The 26,527-nt window shown below is 28.9% G+C and overlaps 1 protein-coding gene across 3 annotated transcripts in view; it reads right to left on the reverse strand.

Moving 5' to 3' along the window:
* The window catches only part of Prip (aquaporin prip), a 169,789-nt gene that overhangs the window by 90,315 nt on the left and 52,947 nt on the right, over positions 1-26,527 (reverse strand). For all 3 annotated transcript variants that reach the window (XM_075371005.1, XM_075371003.1, XM_075371004.1), the window contains exon 2: positions 8,325-8,381. The gene's annotated coding sequence lies outside the window, so the exon portion shown is untranslated. The remainder of the gene's footprint in view (positions 1-8,324; positions 8,382-26,527) is intronic.

The following is a 26,527-nucleotide window of genomic DNA, read 5'->3' on the forward strand; positions in this document are numbered from 1 at the left end:
TGCTGCTTTGGAAGTAGGTACATTATACTTACATTCCTAATCGAATACGGGTCCGATTCAGAAAGCTTGTTCTCTCATTGGGTTCAATACCCGGTGAGTCGATTGACGAGAGAATGCGAGGTAAATAGCGACACTCCGGTATTTTTTTTTTTTTTTTTTTTTGAAGAGTACCTCTTCAACTTTGCTTTTAATTTCACTCACAATATAATAATTATTTATAATATTTGTGAAGATTGCGTTATGAAATACATGAAAAATAATTTTGTGAAAATGGCTCCTCTATTTGTTAACAATAAATAATAAAAATGGATATAAAATAATAACATTATAATTTATAATAATACAGAAATAGTAATCCAGAAGTTTGGGAAAGGAATGCCTCTCGTCGCCTTTGATTTTGATATCAAAAAATTACGCTAAAAATCCTTAAAGTAATAAATAATGCATAGATTTTTCAACTAATGACATTTAAAACTTTGTGAAAAATAACTTTTAAATTTAACTTTTCACTATAAAAGTTTTACCACTCCACCACGGACATCGGCGGAGTGGTAGCGTCTCGGCCTTTCATCCGGAGATTCCGGTCAGGCATGGGATTTTTCATGCACTACAACTTTTCATATTTCCACGCACAAGCTTCTTCGTAAGCTGCTGTAGTGGATTAATTCAACAGTAAAAAAAAAACCTTATATTGAATTTAATTCAAAGCTGAACCTCGATGTTAAACCGATTATTCTTTGTTAACAAAATTCCTATTTCTAAAAATATATTTCCCGAAATTATTTGAAGTTCACTTTTCAGATGTATTTATTTACGGATATATTACTTAATACATTATAATTTTGAATTAAATTTGTTGGATATTATTTTTGTTAAAATTACAAAGGAGTAATCGTTTTATTAAAGTGATAAGCTATAACGCCGAACATCAGTAGGTCTGTTAAACAAACATAATAGACCTGACTAAATTTTTAAGTTATAAAAAAAAAATTAAAAAAAGATAACGGGCTAGGAATGCTTTTATTACAGCTATTATTATGTTATTAACGCACATGCGTGCTTATACGCTTGTTTTATATGGGGGTTAAAGACCTTCATATTCTTCTTTAAGCTAACTAACTAGCTGTTGCGTGAATTGGCCATCTGCCACACTCATTAATTCAAGACGCAATTTTTTTTAACAGTTACTTATTCCATAACTGTTTTATTGTCTACCTTTTTTTTTTTTTATTAAATGGTATACTTTGTTGTGTAATTAATTCATGTTTATTTCGTTTTATTATATATATTAGATTATATTATTTTTATTTATTGATCCTTTTTATTTGTTAATAACTAGAAGTTAAGCAATTTAAATCCTTGGACATTTCTTTATGAAGCTCATTTACCTTACAGAATATATTTTAACTTATAGTAAAGTTTGGTAATTCGTATAATATTTTTTAACATGAATGAAAAAAGGAGATTTTCGGCTCATGTTTTTTTTTTTTTTGCATTATATGTCGAACCCTTTCTCTTTACCAAATGTACCGATTTTAAAATTTTTATTTTTATTTTGCATAATAGGTTACTATGGTAGTCTTTCCTATATTTCATATTAACGTAATGAAACATTTTTTTAACAAAAAAAAAAGATTGAACACTCAGTTTATTTAAGTTTTTATTTTATTTTACAGTCATTATTATGATTTAGTATTGGATTTTTGTATAACAACGATGTGTAGCCAGATTTCAAGAAAATTAGTTGATAAACTTAAGATAAAAAAAAGAAATACATTTTCCCGCTCTCCTTTTATTCGCCTTAGTTCACGCTCGAAAGTCTCTTAAGGCCTCTTTATTCCTTTCCTTATTTTGAACAAGACGCCTTTCCATTCTCGCCTTTCCATTTCTTGCAAATAGCGATTGTTTTAAAAACATATCCCTGTTTTATATAAAAATAAAATAGATTTAAAAAAAATCATGCGAGAAAGAAAACCAACTTTTCGTTATTTTATTTTGTCCCTATGTTCCAACTTGAAGTATCATAACGAACCACGCTTCTAATGTGCTCTGGTCAAATCAAATTGAGCGTAACTCAAGAATGACTGAACCAGTCTTCATCAAATTTTCACACAAATTCAGAAACACTACTACATTAAGTGACCTAAAGATTTGTCCCGTTTCTTTGTCAACCGAATTGTCGGCTGGCTTAGGCGGGACGGGCGAACGGTGTTTGTTGTACTATCCAACCAGATGACATTATCCGATTACTAATAGCATGATACATTTATATATAAAATGCGAATACAACGGACTAGTACAATACAATGACTAGTAAATTAGGCACAACGGTTGGCGAGGAGAAAACGTTCAGGTCACGTATTGTACAGCATACCTAAATTAAAATGAATTTGATGTAGTAGTTTTGGAGATTCTTAAGGCACAATAAATGTAAATATAAATATTAAATAAGGTTAAGATATTAAAAAATATTCATTTTTCTTCGCCCCCAAGGAGGGTGAAGTTTTCAATTAATGATATTCATTAAGGAAGAAATAGATTAATCCCTTTTTCTTCAGTATTATAGAAATAGGTTATGAATTTTTCGTCGTCAAAGGTGTGTGTACCTAAGTTACCATAATTATTATTATTCTATCTTTTGTAATTTAGTTTCTTCTTCAGAATTCTGTAACGCCTGGTTACTAAAATTACTATTTAACTGTAGTATTCTCACAACCACGAGAATAACGTAAATTTGGGGGTCCAGAGGGTGGAGTCCTCTGGGTAGATGGGAATGGCGATTAAAGCAAGCTCTGTGGGTGTCCAGAGCGCCGGTCCTACTGGAAAATTGGGAATGGCGAGCGAAGTGAGCTCTGCGGCCATGGATACGTACCCGGAATTCCTCGAGGAGCCCTTGAGTTGGCTCTGAGATTCACCTGGATTGACCTGAGCCCAATTTCTGGCTAGGCAGACCGGCTATGTACATATATATAATAAGTAAATCTGTTTAATTACTGGAAAGAAAATTTTGTCAGAAAAACTAAAATTTCTGGTGTATAAAAAAATTTCAGTATGAATACGAGTAATATTATTTTCATATAAAGGGGGCATACTAGCAAAACCATTCTAAAAAGAATAAAAACAATTTTTTTTTTAAATTCTGATATGTACCAATGATAAATATGCTGAAAATTATTAAGAAATTAATTTTTATAACTGTTAATAAAAAGGATGAATTGTAACATTAAATAACTTCCTAGTAAATTTGTTCTAGGCAAACAGCTGCGGAACAAGACAATTATTGTTTTGCACATTTATTACTACGAAATAAATGTTATTTATTTTTTTTAAAGCGCTCATTTATGCAATTGTCATTCAGATGGATTTACTTTATATTTTTGACGGTAAATACTATAAATTTATTAATATGAAAATAAAAAATATGCACAGTCTTTATGTATCGTACGCTTTATTACGCCAACTCAGAACGCGGATTTTTTATTTGATGTTAGTAAATATTTGAAACAATTTATTTGAGACGAAAATACAGTTAGTCTACAGGTATAAGGTTACTTCAAAGCGTACGTAAATTCATAGTTTGCTAAATCCTGCTTATTAATTTGCAATAATGAATAATTAAACAGCGGTAATATATACATGTAATCATAAATTTACTTCCTACGTATTTTAAAAATAATAATTTTATGAAATCTTCTCGTACAAAGATTTTACATGCACAGATAAATTATTCCGAGTGAATGAAATCCGTTACTTTTATTACCTTTACTAAACAATAAACATTAAAATTCATTACAATATAATCAGATTGTAAACACAATATTAAATTTATTATATACTATTATAATATACACACAGTTTAATGTTATATGTGAGATCGAAGTAACCTTGCATCAGGTTTATTGACCTGTAGCGTGTACTGTGTGCAGTGTGTATATGTATGAATATATATATATATATATATAAAATATACTATGTTACCCCTGCAGGTTACAACCTTATATGGACGTAGAATTCTAAGATTGTAACCGGTTTTATGTTTTAAACTTTTGAAACTTGCAAGCGCGTGTGTAACTTTTTTAACATGCCCACACACATACATATATATGGTTGTTCTAAAAGGTGAATAAAACACTTTTAGTCATCCATTCAATCACGATATATTAAATCGTGTTGCAAAAGTAATTAATTATATTACGCCGATTAAATTTACTCACGCCGTTTAAATTGTAACTATTATTTCAGAATAATTATACGTGCTGGTACCGTTTTAAAATTTATCATAAAAGTTTTAATAGTAGATATTACGAGAATGAATTAATATGAATTCATTATTATTGGATTTATCTAAATAGCAGTGAAACAAGGGGAAGGAAAAATCGGTAACGGCATTATTTAAATTTCCCGCGAAATATTTTTTAAGATTAAATATTCTGATTTATTTTTAGGCTTTGAACTATTTAAATATTGATGTTTAGATTTAACAAATTTCAAAACCTTTTACCTTTTGGGGACCCAAATTTCTAAATTTAATGGTAGTAATACCTTAAGAAACATTTTAATATTTTTAAAAGAATTCTAGGACTCGTACGAGTAAAATTTTCATTAGCCCCGAGCGGAGGTATAACTTCTAATCTGTTTCTATCACCTCCTATCCGTTTCAGAACCTGACTGCAAAGCACATCACTATCGATACCCGTATAAAGTAATTACCATGCCGGATTTTGAACGGGTTTTATCGCTCAAATTTCTAGTTATTTTGCGTGAATCGGCGACGGTGATGTGGTACGGAGACTCTAAATCCCCTGAGCCCGATGGCACCTCCCGGGGTTGAATATGCTTAATTGCGTACCTGTCCTCGGGAGGGGTGGATCGGTGAGATAGGAGGTTTAGTCGGTAGGGCGCAGACACATATACGAACTCTTTGTAACATCTTGCCGAACCTGTTAGCGAGCCCGACACTTCGCCCGTAAATGGGATTCCTTCGACTTATCGAAAAAAAATATTCTAGTTATTATCCCAAATTGTACACATGCATATGTGATAAAAACGATAAAAATTTACTATTATTTTTTGCATTTTTCGACATTTTTGGATCCAAAAAATCATACGCGGAAAGATGATTGTTGGTACTACACCAAAATTTTCCCTCTTACTATGTACTACACTATAACTTTCAGAAAATTAAAAAACTAGTTACAAGCTCAGTCAAAAAGAATAACTACAAGTTATTAAAGCTCGATAAATTGTAAGCTGCTCAAATATATTTCATTTAAAGCTAATAAATTTCCCATTAAAAAAAAAAACATCCATGAAAAAAAAAATTGAAGTTACAAAGAAAATATTTTAAATAAAATAGTAATTAAAAACGTATTCTATCATATCTCTCATAATTCAGCTGTACTCGTTGTAAGTGAAATATATTATGCTGTATCAATATTTAGATAATTAGTTGAAGGTAGTTACATTTTTTACGGTTAAATTAGATAATTTATGCTGGTTACGCAGATAAAATGACATATGATAAGTTCTCAATGGCTTTTAAAAGTAGTTAACTAGCGCTAAAATAATATCCGTAAATAAATTAATGAACGAAACGATGGGGGCTTTTATCTTTTAACAAAGAATTCTTTACAAAACGTATTCATTTTACTTACAGTAAAAATTTAATTAAAGTATTAGAATCGTTTGATAATAGGCAAATTTTGGGTTGAAGAGAATTTGTGAAGTTGGAGGAACGAGAGAGAGAGAGAGAGAAAGATTGTGTGTGTTACGAGGAAAAGCAAATAAATGAACAATATGCAAAAGTTTACGACGTTTATTTGTTGCTTTAAAATTATTTTGATACTATATTTCAGTACTTTCACTACTAAAAATTACTGTCAGGGTCAAGCTTCTTGTTAATAAAAAGGAATAAAATAATTACTATTTGAAGGGATTTTTTTACGTTGTCAAACATCGATTATTTCCCATAGATTACATTGAAAATATTAAATAATTTCATGTTTTCAGTTTTAAAATTTTATTTATAAAGTAATATTAATTTGTTGTACATTTTTTTTAATAACCGTACAATAATTTTATTTAGATATGAGTTCCTTCTTTTTTAAAAAACATACATTATAGAATTTATAATAAAGATAAGATGGATTTGAATTCGGAAATATCAATCAAGAAAATTACTACTTAAGAAAAACAAAGGGATTGACAAGCTAGGTAGTAAACGGAACAATCTTGAATTATCATTTTAACCGAATAATATGATTGGTAAAACCGAACATCATTATCATCCGAATGTATTTTTGTAATCGTACTAACACTCGGCTTGTTTGTAAAACTGGAAAAAACATTTTTAAATTACTTGTAGGTTTTTAAAAATGGTAGAAATGAAAGCATTTCGTGATTTTCCGTTCGATAAATTCTTCTTGTTTTTTTTTTTTTTATTATTACATTTAGATGTTTGCCTTTCTTGAATCTAATTAATAACAAATTCGAAATTTTTTGTTGATTATATTTACGATTTTTAAACATCTTCGTTTTATCAAAAATATTTAAAGGCCACCTATAAAGTTTAATTTTATTTTGATTCTTTGTACGTGCTAGTTTTCTTGGATTAATCTTTTAATTTGTTAATTTTTTCTTTTGGTAAAAGAAAACCTCTGTCAATCCGAACCGGGAACTGCTGTTTGATATTAACATAAATAAGATTATTTCTTATGTTTCATTATTTTTTGGGTCGGCTTTAAATCTCTCTTCATCATCAAGGTGTTAGGTATTTGTTAATTTAGTAATAATTATTTTAATTTAAGAATAATATTCTTATTACGTTGAGGGGGGAGTTTGGTTTATTATTACATTTTTTGTACAATTACAAATATTACATACTGGTTATTTATAGAGAGGTCTAAAAATTATTCATAAATTCTCAAAGTCGAACGTTTCGTTTGATTTACTTTTTTTTATATTTTTGTTTTAATTACATTAAAAATAAATAATTATGTTTTTCTTTTTAAATACGGTGATATGTAAAGGGATATGAATTACACGTTAAATGTTCTTACATATTAGTAGTAATTAAATTTTTTCTGAATTATATTTTTTTAATCTTTAAAAACGTTTCTTGCATTCTAATCATTATCGTTTGTCTTATACCTTCTTTCATGTAATTACTTTCAATAATAGAACAAGAAACCTTAGAATTAATTACTTTTTATTCTACTTATGATATCGTGGGAGAATACAACTCGTAGAACCAGAATGTTGCACGTCTTTTTAACTTGAATGCTAACATTTGCTTGATCGGAATTAATACTGGATGAATGCACAATACTTGTACTGAAAATACACGTGATGAATGTTGTTCGAAGCTCTTGCATATTACATTAGAATGTATTTAAGAAAAAAAAGGTGTGGGAAGATCATGCATCATAACATCATGCAATTAAGAGTTTTTGCACGATCATAAATTCCAATATGATTTTATTATTTACGATTTTTTTTTTTTATCTTAGATTAGATTTAAAATTAGTTATTTTGTAGCGTAAAATGTAAATTTTAGTCCTCAAAAAAAATGTTTACTCGATAAATCTAAATTTTTGAAAAATAATTAATACTTTTGTCGGGTAGAATTCTTTAAAATGTATTTATATTTTTAAAAGAACATTTATGTCAGAATATATTTAAATAAACTATATTTTATATTTGTTTATGTCCTCCTTAAAATTTAGATCTAGGAAATTTATTTCTAGAAAGTTTTAACGTTATTATTGTAGTTGCCAAGAAATACATTAAGAAATATGTCTATATGCTTCTTTGGTCATCTACCCTACGACATATTTATGTCGTATTTTGCGCAATGTGTCATTTATGATTGTAGAACATGAAGAATGAAGTATCGTGCTGCATTTACTTTGAAATATGGTTAACAAGAATTGAAATTTGTAACAAAGAAAGTAATTGCTAACAAACATAATTTAATCTTGTATAAAATTATGCGATTTAATTTAATCAAGAGTATTAATTCGCGTTATTAAAATTTTATTTAAAAATAAATAAACAGCGTATTTAAAAAAAATTCTAATTGCTTATTATTATTATTTACATAGATTATTTATCAATTGTACTGTGTAACAGTTTATTCGACGAGCGGACCGGGTCAGTTTTACGGTTCAATTATAGTTATTACTACATTTTTTATTTACAAGTGTTATGAATGTTACGCATGTGAATAACACACAAATTTTCACTTATATTAAATTTACTTATTACGACTAATAGATTATTGTGAGGTTTTTGTGGGTTTCTTTTTAGTATTATTATTAACTTACGTGTTTGTTGGTTGTCTTTTCTTTCTTAAATCCTCCAATCACGTTATTCCTTCACACCTGAAACAAATTTATATATTTTTTAGCTAAAAGTTAGATTATGAACTGTGTATTTAAAGCGTGTACATTTAGGCAAATCAATCAAACGTACGTTGATTGATCAATTTATATTCCACAGTCACGCCAACTCTCCTATATAAAAACTAGGTTGTATTAGAGAGGTCCCTTCGGCTAAGAATTTTGAGTTAGGTTTTTTTTTCACCTAAAAACAAACATCAAATGTTTGGTTCCTTAACCTAATTAGGTTGTACACTACGTAATTATTATTTTTTGTATATATTTAGTTTGACAAATATATTAATTAGATACGTTTAGTCAAATAGAAAAAAGTTTTTAGGTGCGACTCAAGCTCTTAAAGTGATTTTTTAATTATATTATTGTAAGGTAACATTAAAATAAAACGATAAAGTCGTATTATACATTTTCATTTTTTTAAATAATTTTTAGATGCCATTGACTGGTGTGGAGTTATTAGCCTTGAATGTCAAAAAATGTTTAACTTCGATAATAAAATCCTTAGAAATAATTTTATTGAATGTAAGTTAGACGGTTACCATTTTATGTTTGCAGCTTTCAATTTTCAAGAAGTTACTCCATGTGAAGTTCTAGATGATGATAATAATACATTAGTAAGAATTACAATTTACCATCTCGCCCAGCACTCAAAACGTCTTTTTTTTTTATATTTTATCAATGTTTTCGTATTAAGTTGATATTTACTGAGAAACTAAAATGACTGATTATCTATTTTCTTTTTATCGATATAATTTTTATTAAAAATACAGCATAACAGTTTAAAAAGCAATATTTGTAATTATAAAGACGGGTAAATGTTGGACAACGTTTAAAATGGCATCAACACAGAAATCCCATGCATAATATTATAATAATTCCGTTTTATTCGTACATTAAATTATTTCATTGAATACAATGCAGATTTGCATTGAAAAAATCCGATTTTATTTTTCGAAAAGTTTTGTTTGGTAAATTTTCAGATTAATGTACGCGCCTACGAGTACATAATGCAAGTATTATTTTTTTATGTGTATATGTTTTTAAATTTTATCTAAAATTTACTGTAGAATTTAATTTTTCCGTACGTTTTTATTCGTAACATGAAATCCTTATTTTGGATATTTAATTTTACTGAGGCATAGAAAAAATTTAACCCAGTATTCTCAAAAATAAAGAAAAGCGGAAGCCTGAATCTGCAGTAGAAATTTCTTCGATCGAGCTGGTTAAAATGGAATATGATGTTCCTGGTGGTGAAGATGTTAAAAAAAATATCATTAATAATAGTTGAAATTCAGTGAAAATTGCTAGGGATTTAAGACGGCGATCGGCGAGGAGAAATTCATTAAGATCATTTAGGCAGCAGGGTAAAGAAAACGAGGACAGCAATGGTAGTGATGAGGAAATCAAAGATTAGGAACTGTATACGATATACTACAAAGTGTTCCGCACTGTGGGTCTGATCAGCTACCATAGTCGGGAAGACATGTGATTTTATGAAAACTATGAAGTTCGATTAAAAAATATTCCCGTTTTATTTAAAAAAAGAAATGAATGGTATACCAAACTATTTTACCTATGTTTTTATTATTCTTCTTTTACATTCGAGCTGTATTAAGTATTTATCCAATATGATTTTTAATGTTTGATTTAATTTTTGGTATTTCTTTGATCCTCTCCCAGTCATTATTATAGATAATCAGGAGTTGGGTGTACTTTTAACTAATAAGTTGAGAGAAAAAAATACAGTTAAAAAGATTACTGTATAAGATACCAGCTACTTTAACAATTAAAAAAACATTTAAAAAAGTTGACTTGATGTGCTATGTATTGCGTAATTCGGAAAGCATGTCAGAAAGGGTTATTTTTTTTTTTTTTAGCATTTGATACATTTCATGTTACCATTTTATTCTTTCATCCACATATCTCGTCTGAGGTGATTATCTATTGAATGTTATAAAAATATATTCGTAGTATATCATCAGTTACTGGGAGATTATACAAGTGGGTGGCATGTTACGATGTGGAGTTTGAGTGTAAGAAAGCGAGATGGATGCAAAATCGTAATGGAAAGAGGCTGGAAGATGACTGACATATCCTTTTGACTAGTAGGTTATACAAGCGGTAAATAATACATTTATAGTAAAGAAGGGGTTCTCGTTTCTGCCTCCACTACTTTCTGAATTGTCGGTTCGTTACTTGCCCATTGATTATTATTATTTTTATTATTATTACCAAACGTGACCAGACGCATCTTATGCAACTGATTGGTCTAAATGTTACTCTTACCATACAGACAGACGCATTTCCTTCAATTCATTTTAATATCATTTTATTTGTTATTTTTGCTGCTTTTAAAATTGCATCATCATGTCAAGGTCTAATTCTTTTCCTTGTTATGCATTTTAATAAGGTTGTTTTTTTCTTTTTTTGTAGAAAATAAATAAACGTATCCGTAATATTTTTATGTTTATACAGTATATTCAGAAGACAGATGTCAAGAATCCGTTGGAATTAATGATATGTTACCAAACCTCGGTCTAGCCTTCATACAACATTACCGCACGCTCTGAAAAACTATTTAGTTACATTAATTTATGTTATCAATCACAATGTATAAATTTTTTTCTAGGTGGGAAAGGATTGATACTTTGGATGGATAATATTATAGTAAATGGAAGGATATATGAAATTTTGTATTAATATTATCTTCGATGACAGGTACAACCGAATGAAATAAAATTAATCAAAAATATAAAAGAAGTAACATAAGCAATCACAAGGAATTATGGATAAAAAATCATTTTAGAGAATATTAAGTGGTTTCATTGAATTTGAACGTGTCTAGCGAATCAAAAGATGAAAACCGATGAGAATAAAATAAAGAGATAGACCAAGGAGTGTAGAAGAGGGTTATTATGGAGGATGATTGAAAAGAAGTAATGAACTGAAAGAGGTATTTGTTGAAAAATGGAGAGAGAAATGCAAATGAAGAGCTTTGATTTATCGTCCAATCCAGTTAGTACAGTTGTTTCTTACTGGTCGTTTGTCATTTTTACTTTCCAGGCGAGTATAGCTAGAATAGTATATATATATATATATAAGGTGGAGTATGGTGATCATGACAAAAACTGGGTATCCTTTTTTTTTTTTTGGTAAATCTTTACCTTTTAGGATTGAACTAGTTCATTTAGACTAGTGACTCAACTTTTTTTGCTCCACGACATTAAAAATTAAAAAAAAGTATATAATGAATATTTCGCGACCCCCCCCCCCCCAATCGCAAACAATGAAACCTAGTTAAAGCTGTTTATTTATTTATTAGTTGAGAACGACGGGTATGAACATGCATATATGAAGTGCGCAATCATGAACAATTTACTGGTTACAACTTGATGTGTACGTGGTCCTTGTAATTTGGTCTGCTTGCATAGTATTCGTTGTAAGAGCGTCATGTTCGAATATGCATACACATTTAACACGTCATGCTCTCAGCAGTATAAAAGATAAAAGAGACGTAATTGATAACAGAACGTGAGTTGGGTTTTGAATACGAAGCGTGCGTCTCTGCCTTTATTTAGGTTTTTAAAAGCGTAATTTCATTTAAAATATCAATAATTGAGGTTTCGGTGTTTTAGTGCGGGGTCAAACGGTGTTACTGTTTTAGGTAGATTTCATAAGAAAGCTACCGATTGTAATGGGTACCATGATTCAACTTCCGAAAAATTGCGATATATCTTCGCGTTTCACATCCTCTAGATCCCAAAACCACCGTCAGTTGAAAAGTTTATTTATATACATATATATATATATATATTACGATAACTGCCGGAATTTTGCGCTAATCACTTTGAAATTGATACATAAAATATAACGACTCAAAATCTCGCTCGAGTTTGTTAATGGGAAAAATTGAACCATGGTAGTGGAAGTGGGAGCGCTGTTTTGAAAAAAAAACAAAATATCGCTATAATTTTCCTATTAAGTAAAATATCGAATTCGTTTAAAGTTCCTACTATTATTTGGATAAGAGCCTAAAATATATCTAAGTAAAGTTTTTTGAGATCACCAACCATTGGCCAAGAGGATGGAAAAAATGGGTTTTGAAGACAAAAAATCATACCTCCCTTAATAGGTACAATATCGAATCGATTTAAAGTGGTCGTTAATCCTCTAAAAATTACCTAAAACTTTTGTCTGGAACAATTTTTGATATGATCAACCCTTACGGGATGACCAAAATGTTGTTGTAATTGTAAGAAGCCGGCTTGTCGTATGCTAAACATGTGAAACTTTTTTCACACGCAACCATAGTCTTATTGAGTAAATTTGAAGTTTTTCTTAACTTTAAGGTGAAAATCTTTTTTATCTCCTACTTAACACCGGTGAAATCTACCTCCGCCTTCTGGCGTGCCAAAAGGGATTTTTTCAGTTAGATTCTTATGTACAATGGATAAATTTTTGAAAAAAACGAAATGAGTCATCTGCATCCAATGAATGGATTGGTAAAAAAAAGACGACAGTTGTTTAAATTAAGGTTTTATCTCATTGGATGGAAAGCCATAGTATGTTGTTCACTTTCAAGTTCTCTTCGATGAAAGCATGAAGTCATCAAAATTGATTCGACACTTGGAAACTAAACATCCTTGGAATTTTTCGAAAGAAAATTATATACTTTGAGAAATCCACAAGCTTCTGTTTGCAAATCAAGTCGTACTGATAAAAGTACACTTGAAGCATCTTATCTCGTAAGATTTTGAGTAGCTACGATGCCCAAACTCCATACAATCGCAGAACACCTCATATTGCCTGCTCCAATTGGTATGGTCTGTATTTTAATAGGCGTGGAAGAACCTAAAAGATTGAAAAAAATTCCACTTTCCAACGAAACTGTATGAAGGCAAATCGATTACATGGCTGCCGATTTTCTCGATCCGATAATTCAGCAAGTGAGTTCAAGTTAATTTTTTAGTATTCAATTTGATGAATCCACAGGTATGGCAAACATTTCTCAGTTATGTTTTTGTGAATGTGAATACAATAGGGACAGATCAATCAAAGAAAATATGTTTTTTGCAAATCATTATTTTGTCGTGCAAAACAGGACCTTGTATTTTTGATGTTTTTAATAAGCTACTAAAACGTATAACATGGACTGGACAACAAGTACTACAGTATATAGTATGTGATTGTGCAAGGGCGATATCAGGAAAACCAATGAATTTCTGAAAAAAAATTAAAAGATCGTCTTTTACCAAGGACGGAATGTACGCACTGCTTCCTTCACAGACATGTTCTTTCTACAAAAAAATATGCCAGAATATCTCAAACAGATTCTTTGTAAAGCTATAAAAATGGTTAATTTTATTAAAAATCGATCGTTACAGAATAGGCTATTTGCTAAACTATGCGAGATAACTGGGAAAAATCTCTTAGAAATGAAATGAAAGAAAAAATCTATTCTTTTCCATACAGAAGTCAGATGATTATCGCGGGGAAAAGTGTTAACCCGGTTATTGAAACTGCAAGATGAATTAATAATATTTTTCCAGGAAAAACAAAGGCCATTCTCAATGCCGTAATAAAAGTATATATTTTTTTGTATGTCTTAACCGGTGTAGCCGGAAAATCATGCAATAATTCGCCAGCATTTTTTAGTTGTGTGTTATAAGTGCTACATTTTCAATTTCAGTATCTTGTTATAGCTGGTTTCTGGTTCATTAATTTAAAAATAAATAAATTATTTTTGTAAATATATTAAATGTTTAATTTTTATAAATTATAGTAAATAAAAACATTTTCAGTAAATATTTGGATAATTTAAACGCGCTTCCTGTTTATATCATTCACAGAGTACGAGGTAAAAAGTTTAGGCTCGTACTGTACTTAAATCTGCATAAATTTAAGATTCTGCCTACTGAATAAAGAAGTTTTCTGTAATTATAAACATAATGAATGAGCTCATTAATTTTTGGGCTTATACTATCTGTCTTAGTTTTTCGTATGGCTATAAAGAACCTCAGATACATCCTATATTACTACGTAATAAAATACTCTGTGCGGTTTAGTTTGAGAATAAATATGTTGGAAATTGTTAATTTTTATAAAATAGTCCTATTCAGTTTAATTATTATTTTTACCTTGACTATTATGATTTTTGTTGACTATTTTTTAGCGCGAGACGTTTTAGGTAAATCAGAAACAGGAGCTGTTAGCTGTATTGAAATCCTAACTTTGACTCTAGACCTCACGAAATTCTTAATGAAGTTGGGTTAAATTAGTAAGCAAGATTCGTTAAAATGTTTTATTTGCACTTACAGAATCTCAAATTTTTAATTGTTGTATTTTCCATTTTGTATGATTTTTATGATGTCATGCAACACCTCGTAATTAAAATACGGGGCACGTCGTATTGGTTGGGTTCAGTTACGAATTCAGTATTTTAAATTAATTATTAAAATGAAGCGATGATGAACAGGATTTTTTTTTAATAGAATGTTCTAATTTATTATTAAATAATTTGACGTATTGGGGAACGGAACTCAATGTTCCCAAATCTGTTTGGTCAATTGTTAATACATATGAGAAGTCCGGCAAGCTGAACACCTTTTAGCCACGTCAGTAATTAATTGTAAAAAAAAACACATTGTAATTAAAACTGTCATTATCATAACTTCATTTTAATATTTAATGTATGTTTTTAATTCATAACTATGGTAACACAGTGTTTCCTATACCTCTAAAAGTTTTATTTGCAGAAATATATCTTTAGAAAAAGCATAAAAAAAGGGAAAATAAAAAATTTAATAATTTGAGTTTAATGAATAAAATTCATTTTAAACGCTGTAAGAAATTAAGTTTTAAAATTTAAAAAAACTGGTTACAAATTTTACAAGTTACAATCATCTGAAGAAAAACATTCGAGATGCAGAGCTTAAAAAACGGGATGTGTTTACGTAAAATTATTTTAATTAAAAGTATATGAAACATTTTAAAGGCAATCAACAAACGTAAAATTTAACAAGGGAATTTTTATCTAGAGTTTATGAAAACGTTTCAGTATATTTCAAATATATATTAGAACTCGACCACACGTAACATTTAATGTCACAGTTGTCATTTTTTTATTTTTGCGTAATGATTTATTAGGCGCCTTTGTAATGAAGCGAGTCAGATTATCTCTTATAGATCTGAACATCAATATTCCTTGCTTTTTTTGGGCTTCGCATGCTTAAGCGCAACCGTATGTCAGATTTGATGAAAAAGCAAATTGAAACCGTTTCCCTCCTCATTTGTATATACAAGTATATATGTATTTAGATTGATAAGTACTTCGCGAAATTTCTCTTATAATTGTTTATTTTATTATGTACTGTACAAAACGTTAACCTAGTTTTAAACTGAATAAACTAATTTTCTTTAGGAATGTTTGATTTTTAAACAAAGGTTAACGGTGTTTATCGGGTTAATGACCTTCTTTTTTCTTATTAAAGTAAAGATAACAGATTTAAAATACCTTGAAGAATACCAACGTTAATGTCGAAACAGTTTGCGCGTAAACAGTTATTTGTTTCTTATAGACACAGTGCAGTCAAGAGTGTTTAACCAATCTTTACAATTGGATAATGACCCCGGTATTAGAACACCTCCGCCCTCCGGGTATGTAGGAAGTGATGACCCAGCTTATGCACGATGACAACAATAATAAGAGTGATGCCATCCGTAGAATGTTTTATTTTTATACTAAGGTTTATTTTGTTTTTATTTTACTCTTTTAAAATAAATAATAGAAGAAAAAAAAATGTTCACTTTTATCTGTATTTCCAGCCTATTCACAATACAAGCTCACTTTAAAACAGTAGTTATTTAAACTTAAAAAAACTGGAATATAAATTCAGACAAAATCTGTTATTCCGCAATTAAATAATAAAATTTCTCTCTTCAATATTACACGTGGAATATTTCTTTTCTAATGAAAATAAGTACATGCTTGTTAAGATACAGTGATTCCGTTCTCTTTTATAACCATCGCTTCAATTCTTGTATAATGTATGGTTAATACTGCTCTGTAGTCGAGTTCTACAATTAGCAACGAATAATTTTCCGATAATGTAGAATTTTCACAATATTAGGACCAAATTATCAATGAAAGTATAATTTTATTATTTCTTTTTAAAATTCTAATCAAAAATATTATTAATATCGGTTCTCTAGTAAATTAAAACATTTTTGTTTAAATATTAATTCATTTTTTATGTAAGAAAAAAAATAGGAAGTAAATTAGTTTTCAATAACAACAAATATTCAAATAAATAAAGAACCTTCTTTATAAAGAAATACTGAACAGACCTTAAGTGTCATAAATTGTATAACCTGTGATCGTAATATATAATTGAATTTAAGACTGAGGTAAAAATATATTTACTATAATAACGCTCTATTAAAAAAAAACGTATAAATAGAAGTATTTCAAGTCTGTTGAAATAGTAAGATGTTTGTAAAATTCATAAACTTGGGAATCTTTTTCAAACATCTGAATACTATTTGAAATTAATACCATGATGATAACGCCTCATTCACAGAAAAAATGTAAAAAAAAAAATATATATAAAATTGATAGATAGGAAAGGAAAAAATAATCTTTTATAGTACTACTGTTGCTGAGAAGAAAGGGGTTTTATTACTTCCACGCCAAGATTTATAACAACTGATAAGGTTATTGAAAATTTTTTTCAACTTGATAACATATCTCATATGAAAAGAAAAATGATTTTTTTTTTTAATTCTAGTCGATAAATTGGCAGTAAAATTATAAAAAAATATTCGTGTGTGATAAAATTTGTAGTGCTGGAGGCTTTTATAGACTTTTTTTAAATTGCGTAATATTAATTTTGGTACTTAACTCCATCAAGTTAATTTTTACTTATGGGCGCGCACGTAATGAAAATACACGGATGCACACATTTGGAATTTTGTAAAAGGAACAAATTATTTCTTTTTATACGAGTATATACTACAACACTGGAAAAGTAACTCAAAAATTTAAACTAAGAAAAAGAGTCCTAATAAGGTGGACAAAATATTTCCTGAATTTGATTTGGTCTAAGTAATTTGTTTCAAAATTGTTTTAAAGAGTATTTATTCGAATTTTGTTTGTTTACATTTTTTTATTATTATTTAAATTAATGAAAAATCGTTTCCTGATTTGAAGTAAAAACGTTTGAAAACAGATAAAAACAAAACAAAATTATCCGATCTGTCTTTCTTTATATACTTTTCTTTGTTCCCTTTGTTCTTTCAAAGTTAGCCCAGTAAAATTACTCTTCGCTTAACCTAACAATGTAGTCCTCTACAACGGTCACTGGTCTCTTCTTGTATTTAATGACCAGCTGTTCCACGGTAGTACGGGGAGGCCAGGTTAATGACGTCACGGATAGTATGAGCATACAGCCGCATTCTTTTAATAATAATGTTATTTTTTTCAAAAGAATCGCCGCATCAGCGGCACCCAGTGTGTTATTTTACACACCGTCACGTAGACTATTGTAACTTAACTTTTGAATTCTTGTATTATAAGTGTATTTTTCTTGAGATCATCGTAATTAATTAAATATATAATATAATAAAGAATAAAACATTGAGTCGTGTGGTTTAATTTTTAAAAGAAAATAATTTATTAAAAATAAAAAACCTCTTCAAGATAAAATGTATTAATAAAATAATTAAGCGGCGCGGTTTGGAACATAAATGGATAATTCTTTTATTTGTAATAGAAATCAGTTTATACACTATCAATCTAAAATATTTGTGAAATATCCAAATTATTAGTAACAAGTAAACTTTCTTTAAACTTAACCGTGAAGAAAACAGTTGCATGTGTTTATTACATTTATTTGTTTATATATACAGACTGAATCATGAAATTCTCGTGGGACTTTCATAACCTATTCTACTTCTGAAAATAACAGAAAAGATTCGTATAAACATATCTCCTTAAGTGCTTCGATTACGAGTTCGCTCGAATTTCAGCTTTCCTAGTGAAATTATGCCTTAATGAAATATTTAGGATGTTAATTAAGGAGTAGAATTAGTAATGTCTTATGCTTTTTGACCTGAAAAATCTAATAAAATAGACGCAAAAATCGTATCTGCAGTAAATTTTGAGAAATCTGGGATGAAAACCAATAAATTGGGGTAATTGTTTTTATAAAAACGTAATACGTCTAAATAAAACTTGCAGAGAATTTAATTCTGAACAAAATGGTGTACGATAAGTTGAATAAAACAAAAAAAAAATTCGAATTTTATTTAGAAACAGTTTTTGTGATTTATTAATTAGTGATTTCTTATGGTGTTTGACCCGAAAAAAATAGGTTCCAGAATATTATCTGCATTAGGTTTTGAGAAATCTGGAGTGAAAACCAATAAATTGGAGTAAAAAACTCCTATTTTTTATCATATTTCTTTGGTTTATTCGACTTGTCATACACCATTTTGTTCAGAATTAAATTCTCTACAAGTTTTTTTTAAAGGTTTTATGTGTTTATTACCCATTTAACAAACTTATTTTACGTCATACATGAAAAACAAGGGGTTTTTACCCCAATTTATTGATTTGCACCCCAGATTTTTAAAAACCTTTAGATACGATTCTGGGTCATATTTTATTCGATTTCTCAGGACAAAAAATATATGAGATCACTAATTCTGCCCTTTACGTTCTAAAAATTTCAGTATGACTTCATTTCACCGGGGTAGCTGAAATCCGACCGAAATCTTTCACTATTCGTAACTCGCAAACGAAATATTTTCGGACGTATATTTTTATGGGCTTTTCCATTACTTTCACGAGTAGTATAGGTTATGAAAGTCTTGGGAGAACTTCGTGAAACATTCTGTATAAAAAATAAAAACCGAATTGGTCCAACATCTTTAATATAGTTAACGAATCATTCGGTTTTGGATGTTTGTTTTTTCTAAATTAAAAAAGAAACAAAATAAATAAGAATACTGATATACAAAAAAAATTTTAAATACTTAAGGCATATTTATGTATTTACATATATGTATACACTTATGTATTAATTTAGGCATGTACTTAATAAATTCAAGCTAAAAGTACTTTTAATTAGATTATTCTAAAATTACCTTTGTATACACCCAACGTCGTATTGCAAAAAAATACGAACACTCGCATAATTTATAAAAGAGTTAAATAATGTAGCAGAATATAAGAAAGAAAACTAAAAATCCACGAAAATTTAGAAAATATAAATGTTCTTGATAATAATAAAACATTTGGAAGTTGGAAGACTACACCACCGTGTGAACTAATTTTAATGTGTAACAAATACAATTTATTGATACATGTATTCTAAGTCAAAACAGCCAGTTAACAATGAATTTATTTTTATACGAACAGATTACACATCATTGACTGTATTAAAAAAATAATAAATAATTTAAAAATTCACTGTAAAATATAGTAAAAAGATAAATAAATATTAAACTTTAGTTAGCGAAATTTTAATTTGTTCAGTTTAAAAAAAATCCTTAATATCTTTGTAGTTAATTTAAGTTGATCGGTGATATATATTGTGTGTACTAGATTTGTAATATAATAGTATATAATAAAATTCCAGTTATCCAGCGTTCAAGTCCTAGTAAAGCCAGTTATTTTTTCACGGATTTGAATGCTAGATCGTGGATACCGGTGTTCTTTGGTGGTTGGATTTTCAATTAACCACACATCTCAGGAATGGTCGAACTGAGAATGTACAAGACTACACTTCATTCACACTCATACATATCATCCTCTGAAGTATTATCTGAACGGTAGTTACCGGATACTAAACAGGAAAAAAGAGAGAGTTATATTTATGTAATTTTTTTTATCTGTATATATTTATTATCTGCTGGAAATTTGTAAAAATTATTATTCATCAAAAAAAATTCAAGCTTTCTGATTTTTTTGATTTAGAAAGCTTTTCGTTCATAGCACCGTCTTCAGAAATAAACCTCTTATATAACCTGTATTTGCTATTGATAATTTTAAATCAAAGCACGAAACATTTGCCTCTTCGTAAAAAACCAGTTACGTAAAAATATTTTTTTTTTTTTACTAAAATTTTGGTTTTTTATTATTATTACAACACAAACTGAATTTTTTTGTACTTCCAGGAAAGAATTTATTGCCCGGAAGAAACCTTTTGTCAAAATGTAAAAAAAATAATATTTCGTAAGGAAATTGTTTTTTTCAAACTGTTGTTCCCTGAAATGCTTACTGAAATACATCCTAACATTACATTGTTCCGAAAAGAAGAAAGAAACTTGATTTTGAAATTTTTTTTAAATTTATGAAAGTTTTTCAAGATTCATTTAAAATGTATGTCTTAATTCTTTCTCAAGATTATTATAATGATAAAAAAACATTCATCTAAATAAATGAAAAAATTTCTTGGTTAAAAATAGAATTCATCTTCTAATAAGGTATACTCTGATTTTATATTGTTAAATTCATTATGAACGATTACGTAATCATCAACCTACGACAGATATTTTTGTAGACTCATTAATATCACAAGACAATATAAAAATCATAACGTGACTTGGATATAAAAAACTAAAATTGATTAAATTATAATAAACGTTTTACTGAATTCTCGACATTTTGAGAATAATTTATACAATTTCGATAAATGAAATTAAAAAAAAAAATTTCATTATATTTTCTATACTTCATTCTTGAGAACCAACCAGCTATTTGTTGCAGTTAGTGATTTATTTAATGACGATGTTATTTCACGAAAAACTGGTTGTATAAAATACTGTTAAGTTCTTGGTTTTGATGTATTAAGTCTTAATACATTCACCTAATAACAAATATTGTACGAATAAATTTACCGTAATTTACACTGCTAGCTTACAAAAGTCGTAAATAAATACAGTTATTTTCAAATTATTGGGTTAATAAACTTAGATTTGTAATTTTATTTAAAATTCATAAGTTCATTTGTTAATAAACTTATTTCATTCGGCATTCGGTTCATTGAAAAGTTATTAATTAGTTTAGGTATAATTTTATAGTATTTTATTATTAATTCATATTTAATTTTTTTTTTTTAGAAATATGTAAAAGTTCTTAAACATTAAATAATTGTAATCTTTGCATCTAGTTTAATTTAATTATTTTGACAATAGTTATTGTAATTTAAAATAATTACATTAGAAATAAACGTAAATTGTATTATAATTGAATCTATATAATTTTTAACAATTTATAATTCATATTCCTCAAATACATAAATTGATGTAAATATAGTACGCTAAACAACCTTCATTGTAGTCATGATCAGCTTTATTAATGCAAATTAGATTGTGCTTTCCTCCCTCTCACTTACACATACATACACAAAATTTTTATTAGAGTAACCTATATTTAAAGCAGCATGTAATTGTATTGTAATTTATTTAAATTAGGATTAGTCATAAGCTTAACATGAGCCTTAATTGTGGGTTTATTTTCAATACTAAACGATATTGTCTCTATAAATATTGTTTTGCGTTTTTCATTTTCATCTAATTAGGTAGGTCAAGAAGTAGAAAATATTACGTGAGTAGTAAAATAAGTATTTATGTCGGTGTATTGTTATGGTGTCATAAGTTGGCTTATTTGTGATTATAAATATAATAGTCATAATTTAAAATACCCGGACCTGTTTTTCTTAATAATCTTTCTTTTGGTTTACTTCTTTCTCCTGACTGATATATCCATTACTACAGAAAAGATAGCTGAATAAATCTTTTCTTGTTCATAAAATATAATACCGATATTAATTTTATTAATCATGACCCGTTGGTATTTATCGATAATTAATTTATCTTTAATAGTAATTTCGAGCGCTTTCGGATTAGTAATCCATCCTCAGGAACATTGATGTGTTATAATTTTATAATTATAATTATTTACTTCACATATCGTTAATTAAACTAACGAATTTTAAAAACAAAAATTACGAGGCATATTCATAAAGTAAGGGCCGTTTGGTCATTAAAAAAAATTAACTCATGAGAAAAGGTTTTTATTTATAATTTAGTTTACTACATACCTACTTCACTTTTCCACATTATCTCCATTCAGTTCTACGCACTTTTCATAACGCTGCACCAGTTTCTTTAACCCCTCTGCATAGAAGTTCGCCGCCTGCGAATTGAACCAGTTGACAACGGCAATCTTGAGTTCCTCGTCGTTTTCAAACCGTTGTCCACCAAGCCAATTTTTCAAATGCAAGAAGAGGAAGTAATCGCTAGGTGCAAGGTCGGAACTGTATGGAGGGTGGTCAAGAAGTTCCCGATGAAAATCTTGAATCTTATTGGTTATGACAGCGGCGTAAGGACGCGCGTTATCGTGAAGGAGGATTACGCCGGATGACAGCTTCCCGTGTCGTCGATTTTGGATCGCTCGTCTCAGTTTGGTGAGCGTTTCGCAGTACATGACGGCTGTAATTGTTGATCCATGTTCCATGAAATCATCCAAAATTACGCCTTTTCGTCCCCAAAAAACTGTAGCCAACATTTTTCGACTCGAGTACGGAAATTGCTTGAACTTTTTCAGTTTTGGAGAACTTGAATGGGGCCACTGCATTGAATGTTGTTTCGATTCTGCGATGGTGTAGGATATCCACGTCTCGTCGCCCTAACAATGTAGGAAACAAATCATCTCCATCTTGCCGATAGCGGTCCAAAAACGCTAGTCCACTGCACATTCTTTGCTCTTTGTGTTGGTCGGTGAGCATTTTCGGTACCCACCTTGCACACAATTTGTGATATCCGAGTTTTTTTGTGACAGTCGTGTAGAGAAGAGGTACGTTAAACGATTTCGTCGGTTCGAATACTAAACCTGCCACTCCGCTCTTTGTCATGGACATTTGTGCGGCCATTTTTTAAAGTCTCGATACCATTGTCTAACCTTTTCTTCACTAATTACTGTAGGTCCATACAGTAGGTACAACACCCGATGAATTTCAGCAGCTGAAGATCCTTTTGCACACAAAAGTCGAATCACAGCGTGCACTTCACAACTGGCGGGAGAAACGATTCTCGCAGACACTTCGATCTGCATTCACCGGCAGGCAAACGACTATAGAATAAAAGCAACAACTGCAATGTCTTCGTAAATAGCCGATAGATGGCCCTGCATGCATGAAACTGTGTTCAAAACCGCTAATATTTAAATATAAGCCGACGCCATTTACTTTATGAATATGCCTCGTATAAATATAGCAATCGATCGTCAAAGGTAAAATAATGTCAACGTTATCCGTTATGTCAGTGTGAAGGTCACAGTTGTTATCAAACTCAATTGTTAGATAACAGTTGAGACCTTCATACTGACATGACGGATAACGTCGATATTATTCTACCTTTGACGATCAGTTGTTATATTTATAATTTTTGTTTTTAAAATTCAAGTTAGGTTTAATTAATTATATGTGAAGTAAATAATTATAATTATAACACATCGATATTCCTGAGGATGGATTACTAACCCGAAAGCGCTCGAACATACTATTTATTTATTTATATAATATAAATAAATTATATAAATAAATACAGATATGTTGGATACTTTTGTCGTAGCTTGTTAAAGAAAATAATTTTAGATAAATTATAGTAAATTTATAAAGTACTGGTATAGTAGGAAAGAAATCAAATGTAAAACGATACAGATCTAGAAAAAATTATAAATAAAAAAACATAACGCGTGTATACTGTGTATGATGCATAACGATTTATAAGAGTGAATCATTGAAAAATAATAAAGGCTTTTGATAAATGTTTTAATACTGGAAAAAGTTGAAAATAATGTCGGTTGAATAATGGCAGATAAATTATTAGGTAAAGAGATTTTTTAAAAATTAAAGAAATGTAGCAATCGTGGAAAAATAACAATTTGACGTGTTCAATAATCGTTAAGGCATCCATAGTTGTTTATAATTTGTATGTTAAAGGAACTAACTACAAACAGTGAATTCTGTAAAGAAAGACCAATATTTCAACAAACAAAACAGTCAGTCGAGAATGTAGAATAAGAAATTTGTTATTGCGATTATATGACAAGAGAAAATAAAAAAAAAAACAATTGTACTCTATCAAACTTGGGAAATTAAAATTAAATGAGAATCTAATTTTATTACGGATGAGATCATTTTTCTTTGTATCTTTTATGAACTCAGAATTATTCATTTTATCTTACATCGTTCCTTTTTTTATTATCTTCTTACACAGAATTTTACAATTCTTTTCTAAATTCAAAAGATTCTTTTCCACTTAAAGAAAGCGGTTACAAATATAATCATCAAAAATATATTTTTTCTAATGCTTTTTTTAGGAATGATGTACACTACAATAAAGTTAAACTTATTCTGTTTTTACTAAACATTGTAATTACATGACTTGCTGTTTTTCTTTTCTTATGAAACTAAATATTTTTAAAAGTAATGTACAAAAACTTCGGTATAAGGTAAAACCAAAAAAAAAAACACTAATAATTTCTTATTATTACCTCTATGACATTTTGGAAAAATCTATAATTCAGCAGATTCTGAAAAGTATTTTGTATTAATTTTTGTTATTAATTCTGTATATTACATAGGTTTTAGGAATATAATAGAAATTAAACTATAGATCAAACATCTACTGTTATAAAAATAAAAATAACTCTTCCTGGAATTTTAAAGGAATTTTGTTTTTATGAATTGTGTGACAAATACAAATACCAAAAGTTTAATGTAGAATTGGTTATTGTGGTTTGTGTGTGTGTATGTATATATATATATATATATACATACACACATATATACATATATGTGTGTATATACAGTGTATATATATATATATATATATATATATATATATATATATATAAAATGAAAATTACCACTGAAGATGTGGGTTGCTACGAAAGCGCTATTGTAAAGGTTATGAAAAAGTAAGGTAACTGTCGTGTTATTTACATTTTAATTTCGTACTTAGATGGATCAAGTTCGATTATTGAATTAGCTGACCCGGCAATGCTTCGCTTTTGCTAGATTTGAATATATGTATAAATTAGATTGAAAGTTTGATAAACTTTAAAATCTTCCTTTTCCCCTTTATTTCCTTTTCCTTTTTCCCGCGAGTAAATCGGTCCAGTAGTTTTTTCATCTATACCGGACACACATACGAATATTGCCTTTTATATATATAGAAGAAGAAAGTCTGTATATTTGTTTGTTTCGAAAATATCGTGCCACCTAGCGGGTTTAGTTTTGCAAAAAACCTTTCTTTTCACATAACTAATACATATTCTGCATATGAGCCAAATCGGTCCATAAATACAATTTTTCTAAATATCTCAACCCTAGCGCACCTAGCGGCTCCATTTTTTGTAAAAATATTTTTTTTCACGTAAGTACTATAAATTCTAAATATGAGTCCAATCGGACCTTAAACACAATTTTTTTTAATATCTCGACTCCAGCACCACTTAGCGGGTCCATTTTTTGCAAAACGTGTTCTTTTCACATAACTAATATATATTCTGAATATGAGCTAAATCAGTCTATAAATAAGTTCATGAAATATCTCGATCCTTAGCGCCACCTGGCGAGTCAAACTAATTTAGAAACCTTTGTGGGCGTGCGAACAATAACTCGCCAAACTTACATCGGAATCGAATGTATGATATAGTAACGCATACGGGACAAAAATTCATTTTTATATATATAAAAGATTAGTGAAATAAACCTCTTTCGGATCGATTCACTTACTCCATTGTAGATGTGTATGTGAGATATACGCGTACGCTTATGAGATTATGCGTACGCATAAGGTATAATTTAATCAATTTTGTCACCAGATGTTCCAGTATTAACGAATACTAGCCATTAACGAATTCTAAATTTCAATTTTATGAAATCGGTCCTAAATAAGATCTTTTCAATTTTCTAATCCTGAATCCGATATAAATTTGAAGAATGCCGAAATTTAAAGATAAATGAATGGTAAATTATTTTATTTGTTATTTAACTGCGTTTTTTTTAGTTATTTTATTTTAACGTTTTCATTTTTTATTTAAAACACTGCTCGTATGA

This window comes from Lycorma delicatula, chromosome 7 (genome assembly GCF_047948215.1).
Source record: "Lycorma delicatula isolate Av1 chromosome 7, ASM4794821v1, whole genome shotgun sequence".
Classification (NCBI taxonomy): Eukaryota; Metazoa; Arthropoda; class Insecta; order Hemiptera; family Fulgoridae; genus Lycorma; species Lycorma delicatula.